The following is an 18,604-nucleotide window of genomic DNA, read 5'->3' on the forward strand; positions in this document are numbered from 1 at the left end:
TAAAGAAAAAAAAAAAAAAATAACAAAAAAAAAAAAAAAAAAAAAAAAAAAGTTTCTCCAGCTGGGCTTGAACCTACAACCCTCAGTTTGTAAGTCGGACACGCTAACCATTGAGCCATCAAGTTGTACACAAGTAAGCGCATTTTGTAAACAAATTTATTTTTTGAAGGTGGAAGAGGATACCTGTAGTTTCGTAGGAAAGTCCCGGTCAAATTTCTTAAAAAACTGAGATCTTGCCGGTTTGATGTGATATTGTATGTAGGAAAATGATTAGAATAATTATGGGACACATTTGCAGTGAAGCAATGACACTTAGCATATATAGAGTCGTAAAAGCGAAAGTAATACACGTGGTCAGTTGCAGAGGAAATTCAAAATCCCGGAAAAACAGTGAGTGAGTCATGGACATTTTTTCTACACTATATTGTATAAAGCGGGGTATCTGCAATTGATTTAACCTATCTAAATTGCGTGGAAAGAATTTATTTGATATGAAAAATCGCTATTTCCGAGATATAGATTTAAATCTAAATAAAATTAAAATAAATTCCATACACCTAAGAAAGCAAGAATACTTGGTATTAAAATGTCGTAATAGAGCAGGAAAATCGAATGATATTCACAATAATTGCAGAAATAGCCAATACGAGTTTTAATTAATTTTTATGCTCAGCAATAACTAAATTTCAGACAGAAAAAAAATGCAGATTTTGCCGATATTCACTATAATTTCAAAATACTTTAGAGACTCACCTTAAAACTCTCAGGACACTTTCTTTCAGGTCTATTCTTGCTTTTATTACGAATCTTATGCCGATATTTCGTTTCGTTTGACTTGTAGACATTTTCTCTAAGTTGGTGTTGATTTTCTTTTTAAAAGGGGGGGGGGGGGTGTGTGTATATTTTATACGCATTTGTTAGAGTGATGGTTGTAAATACCTCCACGACCTTTAGCTTGATTGTGACCTTTGGGTCAATGGGGTCAAAGGTCAAGGTCATTTATCAAGGTCAAAGGTCAAGGTCATGAAGAGAGAGAGAGAGGTAAACTTGAGATTAACACTTGAAGCTGAATCTAGATAAAGGTAATGAATATTTCTTTATGACCTTTTGAGTAAGGGTCAAGGTCAGAGGTCAAGGTCAAATATCAAGGTCAAAGGTCAAGGTCATTTGAATTTTAAGCTTAAATTGACAATTTCTCTACTTTTCCAATGACCTTGACCTTTGATCTTGACCTATTTTCAAGGTCAACGGTCATAAGATCTCATGCACTTGGTCCTATATCTTTACCACTTGTCATTTAAAAGTTTTTAATTTTTCTTGTAAGCTTTAAAACTTTCAGGGGCAATAATTCATTGAAGGAGTCACCGAAGACTTTCGCAATGAATAGATTCCAGAGTCCTCTCAATTAGTCGAAGACATTGGTGAAGGTTTCATACCTCCATGGTTTACGGTTTCAAAGGAGTAGCGATAACAAGCATTTCTTGCGAAAGGGGCGATAACTTTGAAAGGGGCCAAAGTTCAAACATGGGGGGTCGTTTTTCGGAATAACTTTTAATATCCAATATCATGAACTACAAAGTTTTTCGATAAGTCTTGCGGTTTCAAAAGGGTCGGAAGAAAAATAATAATAATAATAATAACTAGGAGACTTATTGTTCACAGAACAATAAGAGGTCTTTCCACCTTCTTGAATTTCAAATTTGTTTTATATCTGTCTCCTTGAAATCGAATTCCATGAAAAAGAAACCTAAATTGTCTTAATGAATAGAAAAAATAAAAATAAAAAAAATAGAATGACCTTGAACTTTGACCTTGAAAAAATCTTCAAGGTCAAAGGTCAAGGGTCACAATGCAATTGACCCCATGCCTCTACGACTTATAGTTTTCAAGTTATCAGGTTTAATAGTAAGTACAAAGAAGTTAAAGGGCAATTACTCATATAAGGGGTCATCAGATCCTTTTGCACTTATACAGTGAAGTTAGGCCTAAAGACCCTTAAGACATAAGTGAAGGTTTGGTGTCTCTACGGTCTACGGTTTCGGAGGAGTAGCGATAACAAGGTTTTTAGCACAAGGGGCAATAACTTTTAAAGGGGATAATGTTAGGGGACAAGAATGAAATCTTTGAAACAGTTTCAAGAGTCCATATGAATGATGCATAGACATTATGTATATGTTGAAAGACAAAAAAGATATAAAATGAGCTAAATTTCTCATTTTTGGAATGACCTTGACCTTTGACCTTTACATGAATTTTAAGGTCAAAGGTCAATGAATCTTATGCAGTTGGTCCCATGTCTCTACAACTTGTCGTTTTAAATTTATTTTAATTATTTGTAAAATTCAAAAAGTTTCAGGGGCAATAACTCATTGAAGGGGTCACCGAATACTTTCGCATTGAATAGATGAAGAGTCCTCTCAATTAGTCAAAGACTTTAGTGAAGGTTTCATATCTCTACGGCTTATGGTTTCGGAGAAGTAGCGATAACAAGCATTTCTTGTGAAAGGGGCAATAACTTCGAAAGTGGTCAAGGTTCATTTACGCAGGGTCAACTGCAATAATCTTTTATGGAGTACATTCTTATGGACTATAAATCTCTTCGATATATCTTGAAACTCAAAATCACACGGCGGAAAAATAAGAAGAATAATAAGAAACAGAAGAATACCAATAGGTCTTTCCACGGAAAGGTGGAAAGACCTAATAATAACTAGGAGACTTATTGTTCACAGAACAATAAGAGGTCTTTCCACCTTCTTTGAATTTCAAATTTGTTTTATATCTGACTCCTACAAATTAAATTCCATGAAAAAGAAAGCAAAACTCTCTTAAAGCATAGAAAAAATGAAGATTTTAAAAAAATTGAAATGACCTTGACTTTTGACCTTGAAAAAATATTCAAGGTCAAAGGTCAAGGGTCACAATGCAATTGGCCCCATGATTCTACGACTTATGGTTTTCAAGTTATAAGGTTTAATAGTAAGTACAAAGAAGTTAAAGGGCAATAACTCATATAAGGGGTCATCAGATCCTTTTGCATTTAAACAGTGAAGTTAGGCCTAAAGACCCTTAAGACATTAGTGAAGGTTTGGTGTCTCTACGGTCTACGGTTTCGGAGGAGTAGCGATAACAAGGTTTTTAGCACAAGGGGCAATAACTTTTAAAGGGGATAATGTTAGGGGACAAGAATGAAATCTTTGAAACACTTTTAAGAGTATATAGAAATGATGCATAGACATTATGTATATGTTGAAAGACAAAAGAGATATAAAAAGAGCTAAATTCCTCATTTTTGGAATGACCTTGACCTTTGACCTTTACATAAATTTTAAGGTTAAAGGTCAATGAATCTTATGCAGTTTGTCCCATATCTCTACGACTTGTCGTTTTAAAAATTTTAAATTATTTGTAAAATTCAAAAAGTTTAAGGGGCAATAACTCATTGAAGGGGTCACCAAATACTTTCGCAATAAATAGATGAAGAGTCTTCTCAATTAGTCAAAGACTTTAGTGAAGGTTTCATATCTCTACAGCTTATGGTTTCGGAGAAGTAGCGATAACAAGCATTTCTTGTGAAAGGGGCAATAACTTCGAAAGCGGTCAAGGTTCATTTACGCAGGGTCAACTGCAATAATCTTTTACGGAGTACATTCTTATGGACTATAAATCTCTTTGATATATCTTGAAACTCAAAATCACACGGCGGAAAAATAAGAAGAATAACTAGGAGACTTATTGTTCACAGAACAATAAGAGGTCTTTCCACCTTTTTAAATTTCTTATAGTTTTATATTTTACTCTCTAATTTAGTTTTAAGGGAAATGGCTTAAAAAAAAGAAAATTAAAATTAAACAAAAAAATGAAATGACCTTGACCTTCGACCTTGATCAGATCTTCAAGGTCAAAGGTCAAGGGTCACATTGCAATTGACCCAATGCCTCTACGACTTTTAGTTCTATAGTTATAAATTTAAATATTAAGTGCAAAGAAGTTAGAGGGCAATAACTCATATAAGGGGCATTAGATCCTTTAGTACTTATACAATGAAGGTGTGCCTAAAGACCCTTAAGACATTAGTGAAGGTTTCATGCCTCTATGGTCTACGGTTTTGAAGTAGTAGCGATAACAATGTTTTTCGAATAAGGGGCAATAACTTTTGATAGGGTCAATCTTGGGGAACAAAAATGAAATCTTTGAAATAGTTTTAAGAGTACATATTAATGATGCAAAGACTGATTGCATATGTTAAAAGACAAAAGATATATAAAAAGAGCTTAATTTCTCATTTTTGGAATGACCTTGACCTTTGACCTTGACAAAATATTCAAGGTCAAAGGTTAAGGGTCACAGTGCAAATGACCCCATGCTTCTACCACTTACAGTTTTCAAGTTATAAGGTTTAATAGTAAGTACAAAGAAGTTAAAGGGCAATAACTCATATAAGGGGTCATCAGATCCTTTTGCACTTATACAGTGAAGTTAGGCCTAAAAACCCTTAAGACATTAGTAAAGGTTTGATGTCTCTACGGTCTACAGTTTCGGAGGAGTAGTGATAACAAGGTTTTTTGCACAAGGGGCAATAACTTTTAAAGAAGTTAATCTTAGGGGACAAGAATGAAATCTTTGAAACAGTTTTAAGAGTACATATTAATGATGCATAGACATTAAATGTATGCTAAAAGACAAAAGAGATATAAAAAGAGCTAAATTTCTCAGTTTTGGAATGACCTTGACCTTTGACCTTTCCATAAATTTCAAGACCAAAGGTCAATAAATCTTATGCAGTTGGTCCCATGTCTCTATGTTTTCTCGTTTTGAAAATTTTTAATTATTTGTAAAATTCAAAAACTTCCAGGGGCAATAACTCATTGAAGGGGTCAATGAATACTTTCGCAATGAATCATTGAAGTGTCTACTAAATTAGTCAAAGACATTAGTGAAGGTTTCATTTCTCTGTGAATTACGGTTTCAGAGGAGTAGCGATAACAAGCTTTTTTGCGAAAGGGGTAATAACTCCGAAAGGGGTCATAGTTCATATACGCAGGGTCAACTGCGAAAATCTTTTATGGAGTACATTCTTGTGAACTTAAAATCAAAATCACACGGCGGAAAAATAATAAAAAATTGTGAACTTAAAATCTTTAGAAAAAAGAAGAAATGAAAACACGTGGATTTAAATAAAAATAGAGACGCGTGCAGTTTTAAATAGTACAGAAACACGTGTATTTATTTGTTTGTGATGGAACATAGAGAGGAATAATGAATAGTTCTGAGAGAAACGATTGGTGGATAATGAAAATGGAGATTTCCTATAAAAAAAATCATTTGAGTTTGTTTATAGTTTGAATAGATTGAATTAATCATACAGAAATCTTAGGCGCGTTTGTTTTGACAGATAAACATAGGTTAGATTAAATAATCATCTCTATTTGGATTGAATTAATAGTTAAAATCACACGTGTCACCGAGAGCGTGGAAATTTATTTGATAGGAAAAATCGCTATTTTCAAGAATAAATATTAAATAAAAAATTGGAAAAAAATACTTGGTATTAAAACAGAGAATCGAGTGCTATTAAGGAGAAATTGCCAAATCAAACTTTAATTAATTGTTATGCTCATCAGCACTTAAATTTCAGACAGAAAAAAAATAGAGTTTTCGCCGATATTGAATAGAATTTCATAACACTTAAGAGACTTAGCGTTAAACTCTCAGGACACTTTCTTTGAGGTGTCTTCTAGATTTTAATCTGAATTTCATGTCGATCTGTGATCTCCTTTAAGATGTACAAAATTTATTACGTCGCATTTTTTTGATGTACAAAATTTTCTACGTCGCTATTGATTTTTCATTTTTTTGAGAAAGGGGGGGGGGGGGGATATAAGCATTTGTTTAAGAGAGAGTTGTAAATACCTCCAAGACCTTTAGCTTGATTGTGACCTTTTTGTCATTTATCAAGGTCAAAGGTTTCTAAAAAAAAAACAACAACACACAATTTCTAGGTAAATTTGAATAATATTTGGGAAATGGTCAATCTAGGTCAAATATTAAAATTAAATAAGCAAATTTCATGACCTAAAAGGCCAAAGGAAGATCTCATGCAGGCCCATGTCTTTACGACTTGTCGTTAAGAAGTTTTTAATGTAAACATCATAAACTTGCAGGGGCAATAAAGAAAGTTTACGGATTCTTTCGCACTAATAGAAAGAAGTGTACTAAATTAGTCAAGACATGAAGGTTTTTACCTCTACGGTTTACGGTTTCGGAGGAGTAGCGATAACAAGGGTTTTGAAAGGGGCACTAACTTTGACCTTCTGAAATGGTTTTAAGAGTACATACTAAAAAACAAAGATGTTTAGAATATTCAAGGTCAAAGCTTAATTTTACATATTTTGAATGACCTTGACCTTTGACCTTGACCTAGATTTTAACATTGTAATTAACTTTTGCAGTTGGTCCCATGTCTCTACGCCTTGTCGTTTAAGAAAAGATCTTGATATTCGTAAATGTTGCAAACAAGGGGTCAATATAGTTTACGAATCCTTTCGCAATGTTTGATTGAAGAGTCTACTAAATCATTCGTAAACATTAGTAAAGGTCTGGAATCTCTGCGGTTTATGGTTTTAACAAGCTTTTATTAAGGTTTCAAATCATTACGCAGCACAAAATCATTTAAGGGCAGTCTTTAACTCAGGAAAAAAAGAAACAGAAGGAAATCAATAGGTCTTTCCACAGAAAGGTGGAAAGGACTTGTTGTTCACAGTAAGAGGTCTTTCCACCTTTTGAATTTCAATTTCATTTAATATTTATCTATTTAAAATTAAATTTCATAAAAAAGAAACCAGGAATGGCTTAAAAGAAGAAAAAAAAAGAAAATGAATTTTTTTTGACCTTCACTTCAAGGTCAAACATAAACCCCAGTCTCTATGACTTATAGTTTAAATGTTATAAGGTTTAATATTAAGCACAAAAGCATTTAAGGGCAGTAACTCATCCTTTTGCACTTGAACATAAAAGACAGTCCCATAAGACATTAGAGAAGGTTTTGTGTCTTTGCGGTTTATGGTTTTGTAGCAATAGCAATTTAAATGTTTTTTCATACAAGGGGCAATAATTTTTAATAGGGTCAATCTTAAGGGATGAGAATGAAATCTAAGACAAAGTTTTAAAAGTACATATTAATGATGCATAGACATTAAGCATATGTTGAAAGACAAAAGAGATATAAAAAGAGCTAAATTTCTCAGTTTTGGAATGACCTTGACCTTTGACCTTTACATGAATTTTAAGCTCAAAGCTCAATGAATCTTATGCAGTTGGGCTCATGTCTCTATACCTTCTCGTTTTGAAAATTTTTAATTATTTGTAAAAATCAGAGACTTTCAAGGGCAATAACCCATTGAAGGAGTCACCAAATACTTTCACAATGAATAAATTCCAGAACTCTCTCAATTAGTCGAAGACCTAAGTGAAGGTTTCATATTTGTACGGTTTATGGTTTAGAAGTAGTAGCGATAACAAGGTTTTCCGCACAAAGGGTGATAACTTTTAGTAGGGTGAATCTTACGGAATACGAATTGAATCTTTCAAATAGTTTTATGAGTACATATTCATGATGCTAAGACAGTTTCTTTATGTTAAGAGACAAAAAAGATATAAAAAGAGCTTAATTTCTCAATTTTAGAATGACCTTGACCTTTGACCTTTACATGAATTTTAACCTCAAAGGTAAATAAATCTTATGCACTTGGTCCCATGTCTCTATCACTTCTCGTTTTGAAAATTTTTAATTATTTCTAAAATTCAAAAAGTTTCAGGGGCAATAACTCATTGAAGAAGTCAACGAAGACTTTTGCAATGAATAGATTCCAGAATCCTCTCAATTAGTCGAAGACTTTAGTGAAGGTTTCATATTTGTACGGTTAATGGTTTCGCAGTAGTAGCGATAACAAGGTTTTCCGCACAAAGGGCGATAACTGTTAATAGAGTCAATCTTACGGAATACAAATTGAATCTTTAAAATAGTTTTAAGAGTACATATTAATGATGCTAAGCCAGTTTGTATATGTTAAGAGACAAAAAAGATATAAAAAGAGCTCAATTTCTCAATTTTGGAATGACCTTGACCTTTGACCTTTACATGAATTTTAAGCTCAAAGCTCAATGAATCTTATGCAGTTGGTCCCATGTCTCTATCACTTCTCGTTTTGAAAATTTTTAATAATTTCTAAAATTCAAAAAGTTTCAGGGGCAATAACTCATTGAAAGAGTCACCGAATACTTTCGCAATGAATAGATTCCAGAGTCCTCTCAATTAGTCGAAGACTTTAGTGAAGGTTTGGTGTCTATACAGTCTACGGTTTCGGAGGAGTAGCGATAACAAGCATTTCTTGCGTAAAGGGAAGTAACTTCGAAAGGGGTCAAAGTTCAAACAAGGGCTGTCGTTTTTCAGAATAACTTTTGGTATCCAGTTTCATGAACTATAAAGTTTTTCGATAAGTCTTGCGGTTTCAAAAGTCCGGGAAGAAAAATAATAATAATAAACATAAGCATTTCAAGAGGTCTTTCCACAGAAAGGTGGAAAGCCCTAATAAGAAACAGAAGAATACCAATAGGTCTTTCCACGGAAAGGTGGAAAGACCTAATAATAATAAACATAAGCATTTCAAGAGGTCTTTCCACAGAAAGGTGGAAAGCCCTAATAAGGAAAAGAAGAAACAGAAGGAAATCAATAGGTCTTTCCACAGAAAGGTGGAAAGACCTAATAATTATCCGTATTCAACCAGTGTCAAGTATCCCTACACTAGCTTTTAAAATTATCTCCCAAATTCACCTACAGAAATTATTTATATATATATATATCTTTCTGAACCATCTAAAACATAACAGTTTCTGTGTTATCTGCATATTTGAGTAAACGTATTTTCCTAAACTATTTTTATTTTCTTTAATCATATATCCCACTATCTCTACATACACGTCATATTTATTCGGAGACGGATCTCTTTGGCGACAACCTCTACCTATTTTGAAAAATTGAAAATATACCGTTTTGAATTACACATTGTTGAGTTTGATTATATAGTACTTGTATCCACTTGATAAGGTCAGGACCAAAGTTTAAAAAATTTTAAATGTTCTGTACATAACTTTCCATGAAACCGAGTCAAAAGCCTTCTGATAATCAATGTGTAAAATAATTCTTGGTATATTTCTTGTCTTTGTACATTGAAGTACATCATAGGTAATACGTGTATTTCCACCAGTAAATCTATTCTTAAAGCTGACATGAACTCTTAAAAAGCCATCATTTTTCATCTTTGTACGACTTACTACATTCCTGTACGCCTTTGTCCGCCATATTTCTTCGATTCCGCCATATTTATTTAAAATTTTTGGTCACCTGTACCTGCTATATATAGCCTTGTACGATAGCATCACTTGAGTGATTTTCTAGCCTGATTGTCGACATGTACACATCTCCGATAACAAAGTTTTTAGAAGTCCATAAACTGACCAAATACATGTTTGAAAAGTAAAAATTCAACAAAAAATAGAACTATACCGAGAATTAAATTATTTTTTAATGCATTTGCAATTTAGAAAATAAACTAACACGGAATACATACATGTACCCCAAACACCCATGCAGGTCGAGAAAACGCGTCAAACGCAGTGATAAAAACATTTACCTGACTACGTGCTATCGTTACAGGGATGTGCACATGTCGAAAGAATTATCCTATTTTATTTTTATTGAAAAATGCATCTCAGAAGTCATGTAATCCATTGCTAACTCAACAGTAAAAGATGCTTGGACACACGTGGCCCATGCCGATCATTTTATTTGGTCAGGGAAAATATCAAAGGTTGAAAGCTCAGTGGGGTTGATTGAAAAAAAAATGCAAGTAATTTTTTCAAAAATAAACATTACTCTTGTCTGTACATGTTGTAAATAAAATTTACGATTAAGTACATGGTTTAACTTCATCAAATTCATTAAAAAAAGCAGGCATTATTACGAATCATTCGCCTTTTGAAGATATTTTCCCGTGATATGAGGGGGGAAGGGGTGTGTGTGTGTGTGATAAAACATGCATAACACTCTCATAAAAATAATGTAAGAAAAACGTCTTAAACAGATTGGATTTCTTTATGATCAATTATTATCAAATAAATACTGTTTATTGGCTTTATTAGACCTTATATAATTTGATTTAAAGTTATTTATAATTTTATGCACTATGATAGAAAAAGTGAGCAGTTCACATACCCCACGCTCCCCCAAAAGTCGAAGTGCTGAAATTCCCAGAAAAAAATAAAGGAATCGTAATTTCCTTGTAATATGCACATCTATAAACATTGTGTCCTAAATATCTGCAAAGTTTGACGAAATTGTGTGCAGCGGTTTATGAGGAGTTGCGCTGACAAACTGCTCACCTCTTTATTCAAGATATGGCCAAAATCTAAATGTAAAAGTGCGGAAATTCCCGAAAAATAAATAATTCGGAATTTCCTGGTGATGTGCAAATCTACACACATTGTTTCCTATAAATATCTGCAAAGTTCGACAAAACTCTGTACAGTGGTTTATGAGAAGATGCGCTGATAAAAAAAAAAAGACTGACTGACGGGTCAAAAACATTATACCTCACGCGTGGGGTATAATAAACGAGTTTGATTCTTTGGTACAATGACAATGAAAATAGAATTTAATGTGAATTAAATTTCTAGAAAAAAATAATTAAGGATTATTAGAAAAAGCATATAGGAAGAGAGAGTAAACTCCTCGTGAGAATTCCACATTCTACCTAAAACTAGCTTTTTAAAAATTCTCTTGTCTGTTGTCCAAGTTCGACACATACGTTTGAGAAGGTATTCGAGAAAGTTCCCAATGTTCCCATTCCTGTGATGTATATTTCAAGTTTTTTATATCCCCCGCCTGAAAAGTGGGAGGTTATATAGTAATCGTTATGTCCGTTCGTCTGTCTGTTACGCTTTGGGGTACCCATCTCTTATCTGCAAATCCTCTTCTACCATTTAGAGAAATTTAATGAAACTTTCAAAGAATCTTAAGTTTATTACATATTACCATTATTCACCTCCTATTTTACTTTTTGATCTGACACGTATGGGTTTAGGGAAATATGGAATTTGCCATTATAACCATAGGGGAGGCGGGGTATGAGCTCATTGCTCATAATACATGTACGTCTAGTTTCTCTCTCAATTTGGGCGTTTGGGTTAATTTCCTGTTCAAAGTAAAATTATTATTCAATTTATGAAGTTTCGACATCCCGCCTGAAAAAAAATCCTTGATCTGTCCTAAGGCATAATAAATGGTACAGCACAAAGTGCGTAGGATTTTATACCTATCATTGCCCCAACGGGTGGTTACAGACAGAAAGAGAGAGAGAGAGAGAGTTCAATATACAAAAGAATAAATAACTAGGAGACTTATTGTTCACAGAACAATAAGAGGTCTTTCCACCTTTTGAAATTTTTTATTGTTTTATATTTTACTCTCTTATTTAATTTTAAGGGAAATGGCTTAAAAAAAGAAAATGAAAATTTAAAAAAAAATTGAAATGGCCTTGACCTTTGACCTTGATCAGGTCTTCAAGGCCAAAGGTCAAGAGTCACATTGCAATTGACCCCATGACTCTACGACTTCTAGTTTTATAGTTATAAGTTTAAATATTAAGTGCAAAGAAGTTAAAGGGCAATAACTCATATAAAGGGTCATTAGATCATTTAGTACTTATACAATGAAGGTGTGTCTAAAGACCCTTAAGACATTAGTGAAGGTTTCATGCCTCTACGGTCTATGGTTTTGAAGTAGTAGCGATAACAATGTTTTTCGCATAAGGGGCAATACCTTTTGATAGGGTCAATCTTGGGGAACAAGAACGAAATCTTTGAAATAGTTTTACGAGTACATAATAATGATGCAAAGACTGATTGCATACGTAAAAAGACAAAAGAGATATAAAAAGAGCTTAATTTCTCATTTTTGGAATGACCTTGACCTTTGACCTTGACAATATATTCAAGGTCAAAGGACAAGGGTCACAATGCAATTGACCCCATGCTTCTACCATTTATAGTTTTCAAGATACAAGGTTTAATAGTAAGTATAAAGTAGTTAAAGGGCAATAACTCATATAAGGGGTCATCAGATTCTTATGCACTTATACAGTGAAGTTAGGTCTAAAGACCCTTAAGACATTAGTGAAGGTTTGGTGTATCTAGGATCTACAGTTTTAGAGGAGTAGCGATAACAAGGTTTTTCGCACAAGGGGCAATAGCTTTTAAAAGGGTGAATGTTCGGGGACAAGAATGAAATCTTTGAAACAATTTTAATAGTACATACTAATGATGCATAGACATTAAGCATATGTTGAAAGACAAAAGAGAAACAAAAAGAGCTAATTTTCTCATTTTTGAAATGAACTTGACCTTTGACCTTTACATGACTTTTAAGATCAAAGGTCAATGAATCTTATGCAGTTGGTCCCATGTCTCTACAACTTCTTGTTTTGAAAATGTTTAATTATTTGTAAAATTCAAAAAGTTTCAGGGGCAATAACTCATTGAAGGGGTCACCGAATACTTTCGCAATGAATAGATTGAAGAGTCCCCTTTATTAGTCGAAGACATTCGTAAAGGTTTCATACATCTGAGGTTTATGGTTTCTGAGGAGTAGCGATAACAAGCATTTCTTAAAAGGGGCAATAACTACGAAAGGGCCCAAGGTTCATTTACGCAGGGTGAACTGCAATTATCTTTTTTAGAGTATATTCTTATGGACTATAAATCTTTTTGATATATCTTGAAACAAAAAATCACACGGCGGAAAAATAATAAAAAACTAGGAGACTAATTGTTCTCTGAACAATTAACGGCTTTCCACCTTTTTTAAGTTTTCATGTCATTTGAATTAAAAAAAAATGAAAAAAAAAGTTTCTCCAGCTGGGCTTGAACCTACAACCCTCAGTTTGTAAGTCGGACACGCTAACCATTGAGCCATCAAGTTGTACACAAGTAAGCGCATTTTGTAAACAAATTTATTTTTTGAAGGTGGAAGAGGATACCTGTAGTTTCGTAGGAAAGTCCCGGTCAAATTTCTTAAAAAACTGAGATCTTGCCGGTTTGATGTGATATTGTATGTAGGAAAATGATTAGAATAATTATGGGACACATTTGCAGTGAAGCAATGACACTTAGCATATATAGAGTCGTAAAAGCGAAAGTAATACACGTGGTCAGTTGCAGAGGAAATTCAAAATCCCGGAAAAACAGTGAGTGAGTCATGGACATTTTTTCTACACTATATTGTATAAAGCGGGGTATCTGCAATTGATTTAACCTATCTAAATTGCGTGGAAAGAATTTATTTGATATGAAAAATCGCTATTTCCGAGATATAGATTTAAATCTAAATAAAATTAAAATAAATTCCATACACCTAAGAAAGCAAGAATACTTGGTATTAAAATGTCGTAATAGAGCAGGAAAATCGAATGATATTCACAATAATTGCAGAAATAGCCAATACGAGTTTTAATTAATTTTTATGCTCAGCAATAACTAAATTTCAGACAGAAAAAAAATGCAGATTTTGCCGATATTCACTATAATTTCAAAATACTTTAGAGACTCACCTTAAAACTCTCAGGACACTTTCTTTCAGGTCTATTCTTGCTTTTATTACGAATCTTATGCCGATATTTCTTTTCGTTTGACTTGTAGACATTTTCTCTAAGTTGGTGTTGATTTTCTTTTTAAAAGGGGTGTGGTGTGTATATTTTATACGCATTTGTTAGAGTGATGGTTGTAAATACCTCCACGACCTTTAGCTTGATTGTGACCTTTGGGTCAATGGGGTCAAAGGTCAAGGTCATTTATCAAGGTCAAAGGTCAAGGTCATGAAGAGAGAGAGAGAGGTAAACTTGAGATTAACACTTGAAGCTGAATCTAGATAAAGGTAATGAATATTTCTTTATGACCTTTTGAGTAAGGGTCAAGGTCAGAGGTCAAGGTCAAATATCAAGGTCAAAGGTCAAGGTCATTTGAATTTTAAGCTTAAATTGACAATTTCTCTACTTTTCCAATGACCTTGACCTTTGATCTTGACCTATTTTCAAGGTCAACGGTCATAAGATCTCATGCACTTGGTCCTATATCTTTACCACTTGTCATTTAAAAGTTTTTAATTTTTCTTGTAAGCTTTAAAACTTTCAGGGGCAATAACTCATTGAAGGAGTCACCGAAGACTTTCGCAATGAATAGATTCCAGAGTCCTCTCAATTAGTCGAAGACATTGGTGAAGGTTTCATACCTCCATGGTTTACGGTTTCAAAGGAGTAGCGATAACAAGCATTTCTTGCGAAAGGGGCGATAACTTTGAAAGGGGCCAAAGTTCAAACATGGGGGGTCGTTTTTCGGAATAACTTTTAATATCCAATATCATGAACTACAAAGTTTTTCGATAAGTCTTGCGGTTTCAAAAGGGTCGGAAGAAAAATAATAATAATAATAATAATAATAACTAGGAGACTTATTGTTCACAGAACAATAAGAGGTCTTTCCACCTTCTTTGAATTTCAAATTTGTTTTATATCTGACTCCTACAAATTAAATTCCATGAAAAAGAAAGCAAAACTCTCTTAAAGCATAGAAAAAATGAAGATTTTAAAAAAATTGAAATGACCTTGACTTTTGACCTTGAAAAAATATTCAAGGTCAAAGGTCAAGGGTCACAATGCAATTGGCCCCATGATTCTACGACTTATGGTTTTCAAGTTATAAGGTTTAATAGTAAGTACAAAGAAGTTAAAGGGCAATAACTCATATAAGGGGTCATCAGATCCTTTTGCATTTAAACAGTGAAGTTAGGCCTAAAGACCCTTAAGACATTAGTGAAGGTTTGGTGTCTCTACGGTCTACGGTTTCGGAGGAGTAGCGATAACAAGGTTTTTAGCACAAGGGGCAATAACTTTTAAAGGCGATAATGTTAGGGGACAAGAATGAAATCTTTGAAACACTTTTAAGAGTATATAGAAATGATGCATAGACATTATGTATATGTTGAAAGACAAAAGAGATATAAAAAGAGCTAAATTCCTCATTTTTGGAATGACCTTGACCTTTGACCTTTACATAAATTTTAAGGTTAAAGGTCAATGAATCTTATGCAGTTTGTCCCATATCTCTACGACTTGTCGTTTTAAAAATTTTAAATTATTTGTAAAATTCAAAAAGTTTAAGGGGCAATAACTCATTGAAGGGGTCACCAAATACTTTCGCAATGAATAGATGAAGAGTCCTCTCAATTAGTCAAAGACTTTAGTGAAGGTTTCATATCTCTACAGCTTATGGTTTCGGAGAAGTAGCGATAACAAGCATTTCTTGTGAAAGGGGCAATAACTTCGAAAGCGGTCAAGGTTCATTTACGCAGGGTCAACTGCAATAATCTTTTACGGAGTACATTCTTATGGACTATAAATCTCTTTGATATATCTTGAAACTCAAAATCACACGGCGGAAAAATAAGAAGAATAACTAGGAGACTTATGGTTCACAGAACAATAAGAGGTCTTTCCACCTTCTTTGAATTTCAAATCTCTTTTATATCTGACTCCTTAAAATTAAATTTCATGAAAAAAAAACCAAAATTGTCTTAAAACATAGAAAAAATTAAAAATAAAAAAAAAATGGAATGACCTTGACCTTTGACCTTGAGAAATTTTCAAGGTCAAAGGTCACGGGTGACAATGCAATTGACCCCATGCTTCTAGGTCTTATAGTTTTTAAGTTATAAGGTTTTATATTAAGTACAAAGAAGTTAAAGGGCAATAACTTATATAAGGGGTCATCAGATCCTTTTGCATTTATACAGTGAAGTTAGGCCTAAAGATCCTTAACACATCAGTGAAGGTTTGGTGCCTCTAGGGTCTATAGTTTGGGAGGAGTAGCGATAACAAGGTTTTTTTGCACAAGGGGCAATAACTTTTAAAAGGGTTAATTTTAGGGGACAAGAAGGAAATCCTTGAAATAGTTTTAAGAGTGCATATCAATGATACATAGACATTGAGTATATGTTGAAAGACAAAAGAGATATAAAAAGAGCTAAATTTCTCATTTTTGAAATGACCTTGACCTTTGACCTTTACACAAATTTTAAGGTCAAAGGTCAATGAATCTTATGCAGTTGGTCCCATGTCTCTATGACTTCTTATTTTGAAAATTTTAAATTATTTCTAAAATTCATAAAGTTTCAGGGGCAATAACTCATTGAAAGGGTCAAAGAATGCTTTCGCAATGAATAGATTGAAGAGTCTCCTAAATTAGTCAAAGACATTGGTGAAGGTTTCATACCTCTACGGTTTACAGTTTCGAAGGAGTAGCGATAACAAGCATTTCTTGCGAAAGGGGTCATATTGGTAACTCTGAAAGGGGTCAAGGTTCATTTACGCAGGGTCAACTGCAATAATCTTTTACAAAGAACATTCCTATGGACTATAAATCTTTTCAATATATCTTGAAACTCAAAATCACACGGCGGAAAAATAAGAAGAATAAGAAACAGAAGAATACCAATAGGTCTTTCCACAGAAAGGTGGAAAGACCTAATAAGAAACAGAAGAATACCAATAGGTCTTTCCACGGAAAGGTGGAAAGACCTAATAATTATCCGTATTCAACCAGTGTCAAGTATCCCTACACTAGCTTTTAAAATTATCTCCCAAATTCACCTACAGAAATTATTTATATATATATATATATATATATATATATATATATATATATATATATATATATATATATATATATATATATATATATATATATATATATAAAATACCTAGACTATCAGGCAGGGATACTGAAATCTCGAAATACTTCCTGTAACAACATAATTATAAAACAGTTACATTCCTCAAAATGCACATACTTTGTGGTCGGAGTGACACATTTTTAAAAAATCTCAAAACTGAATTCGGCAGAAATGTCTGTCTTCCAAGAATATTTAAATAACGGTCATGTCAATTATTTTTGTATGCCCCCCCCCCCCCCCCCGTCCAAAAAATCAGATGCCTAAATGTCAATCTGAACAGGGGATGGCTTTTCTCCGTGTGTGTTTGTGTTAAAGAATATATAGATGTACACATAAAAATTTGTATTCTGATTAATTGCTTTTAAGATTTGAAGTAAATTATTGCCGTACATCAAATTACTTGGTTTAGATTTGAGATGATTAGTACTAAAATAATCAGTTACAATTGACAAATGAATTTTGCGACGCAAACCAACTGCAGACTATATACATGACTTTGTATAGAATGTATATTAGAACTACATGTAGATAAACAATTCACAATTATAGCTTATGAACATCAGTTATAATACCCCCCCCCCTTTCAGCCGCGCAAATACCAAATAACTTCTCTTTCCACTTTTGATATTTTCCCTGACCAAAATCTGATCAGCACGGGCTAAGTGTATCGTCGTGCTAGTGTGTACGGAGTAATGACAGTGTGTTTACTATAGGGCTGGACAAAAATATCGATATTTCAATATACTGCAATACAATGACAAAAAATATCGTATCGCAATACGATTTTGTAATATCGATATATTGGCAATATGTTTAGATTAAGGAATTTTGTCATTAAATATAAAAATGGACTTACGAAGGTGTGTTATTAAGCCAAACAGTAAGATAAAAGTTGTTTTGTGGGAATATTTCAGAGTATAACTTAAATGAAATCAACAAGACTTTTTTTTCCGTGTTGGTTATTTATCATAGTTATGTATATTCTGCATGTAAATTAAAGTAAATATATTAAGAAAATGCCATTTAAATCACTTTGAAAATATTGCAATACATATTGCAATACAGTTAAAAATATCGCAATATATCGCAATACGAAATCTTGGGCCAATACCCAGCCCTAGTTTACTATTGAGCTTTTATGGAGTTTATTTCTTTTTTGTGATGCATATTTCAATAAATGGAATTCAGGGTGTATATCACTTGATTTGTGCACATCTTCGAACCGATGCAGTAACCTTATTACCAGGCATGGGTACGTTTACAGCGTTCGAGGCGTTTTCTCGATATGCATCAATTGCATAGGACCTGCAAATCAAAGACGTTGGTTGTTTTGTTCCATTCAAATGATATAATTTCAAAATGTGTTTGCAAATTTTACTGCTTTTTATTTCAAGTTTATTATGCATAAATAGGCGCACTTTAAACATACGTACTCATGCATCTAAATTTCTCTTCCAAACTTGCTTTTTTTTCTTTTAATTCAAATCAATAATCATTCAAAAATATGATTATTATGTTGTTTATTTTGTTTTTGAAATGTCTTGATCACCTCATGTGTTCTCATGTGCTTTACCATCGGAGATGTGCACAAGTCGATACCCAATCCAAAAAATCATTCAAGTGTAACGAGCGCATTGGGGTATACATCGTTACAATGAGACAAGGTATCTGAAAGAAATATGGCGGAATACGGCTATAGTTGGTATTAAACAAGTCGTACATAGATGAAAATGTTGCGTCTTTAAGAATTCATGTCAGCTTTAA

This window comes from Saccostrea cucullata, unplaced genomic scaffold, assembly GCF_032062105.1.
Source record: "Saccostrea cucullata isolate Sc308-1 unplaced genomic scaffold, CSIRO_AGI_Scuc_v1 ctg2147, whole genome shotgun sequence".
NCBI lineage: Eukaryota > Metazoa > Mollusca > Bivalvia > Ostreida > Ostreidae > Saccostrea > Saccostrea cuccullata.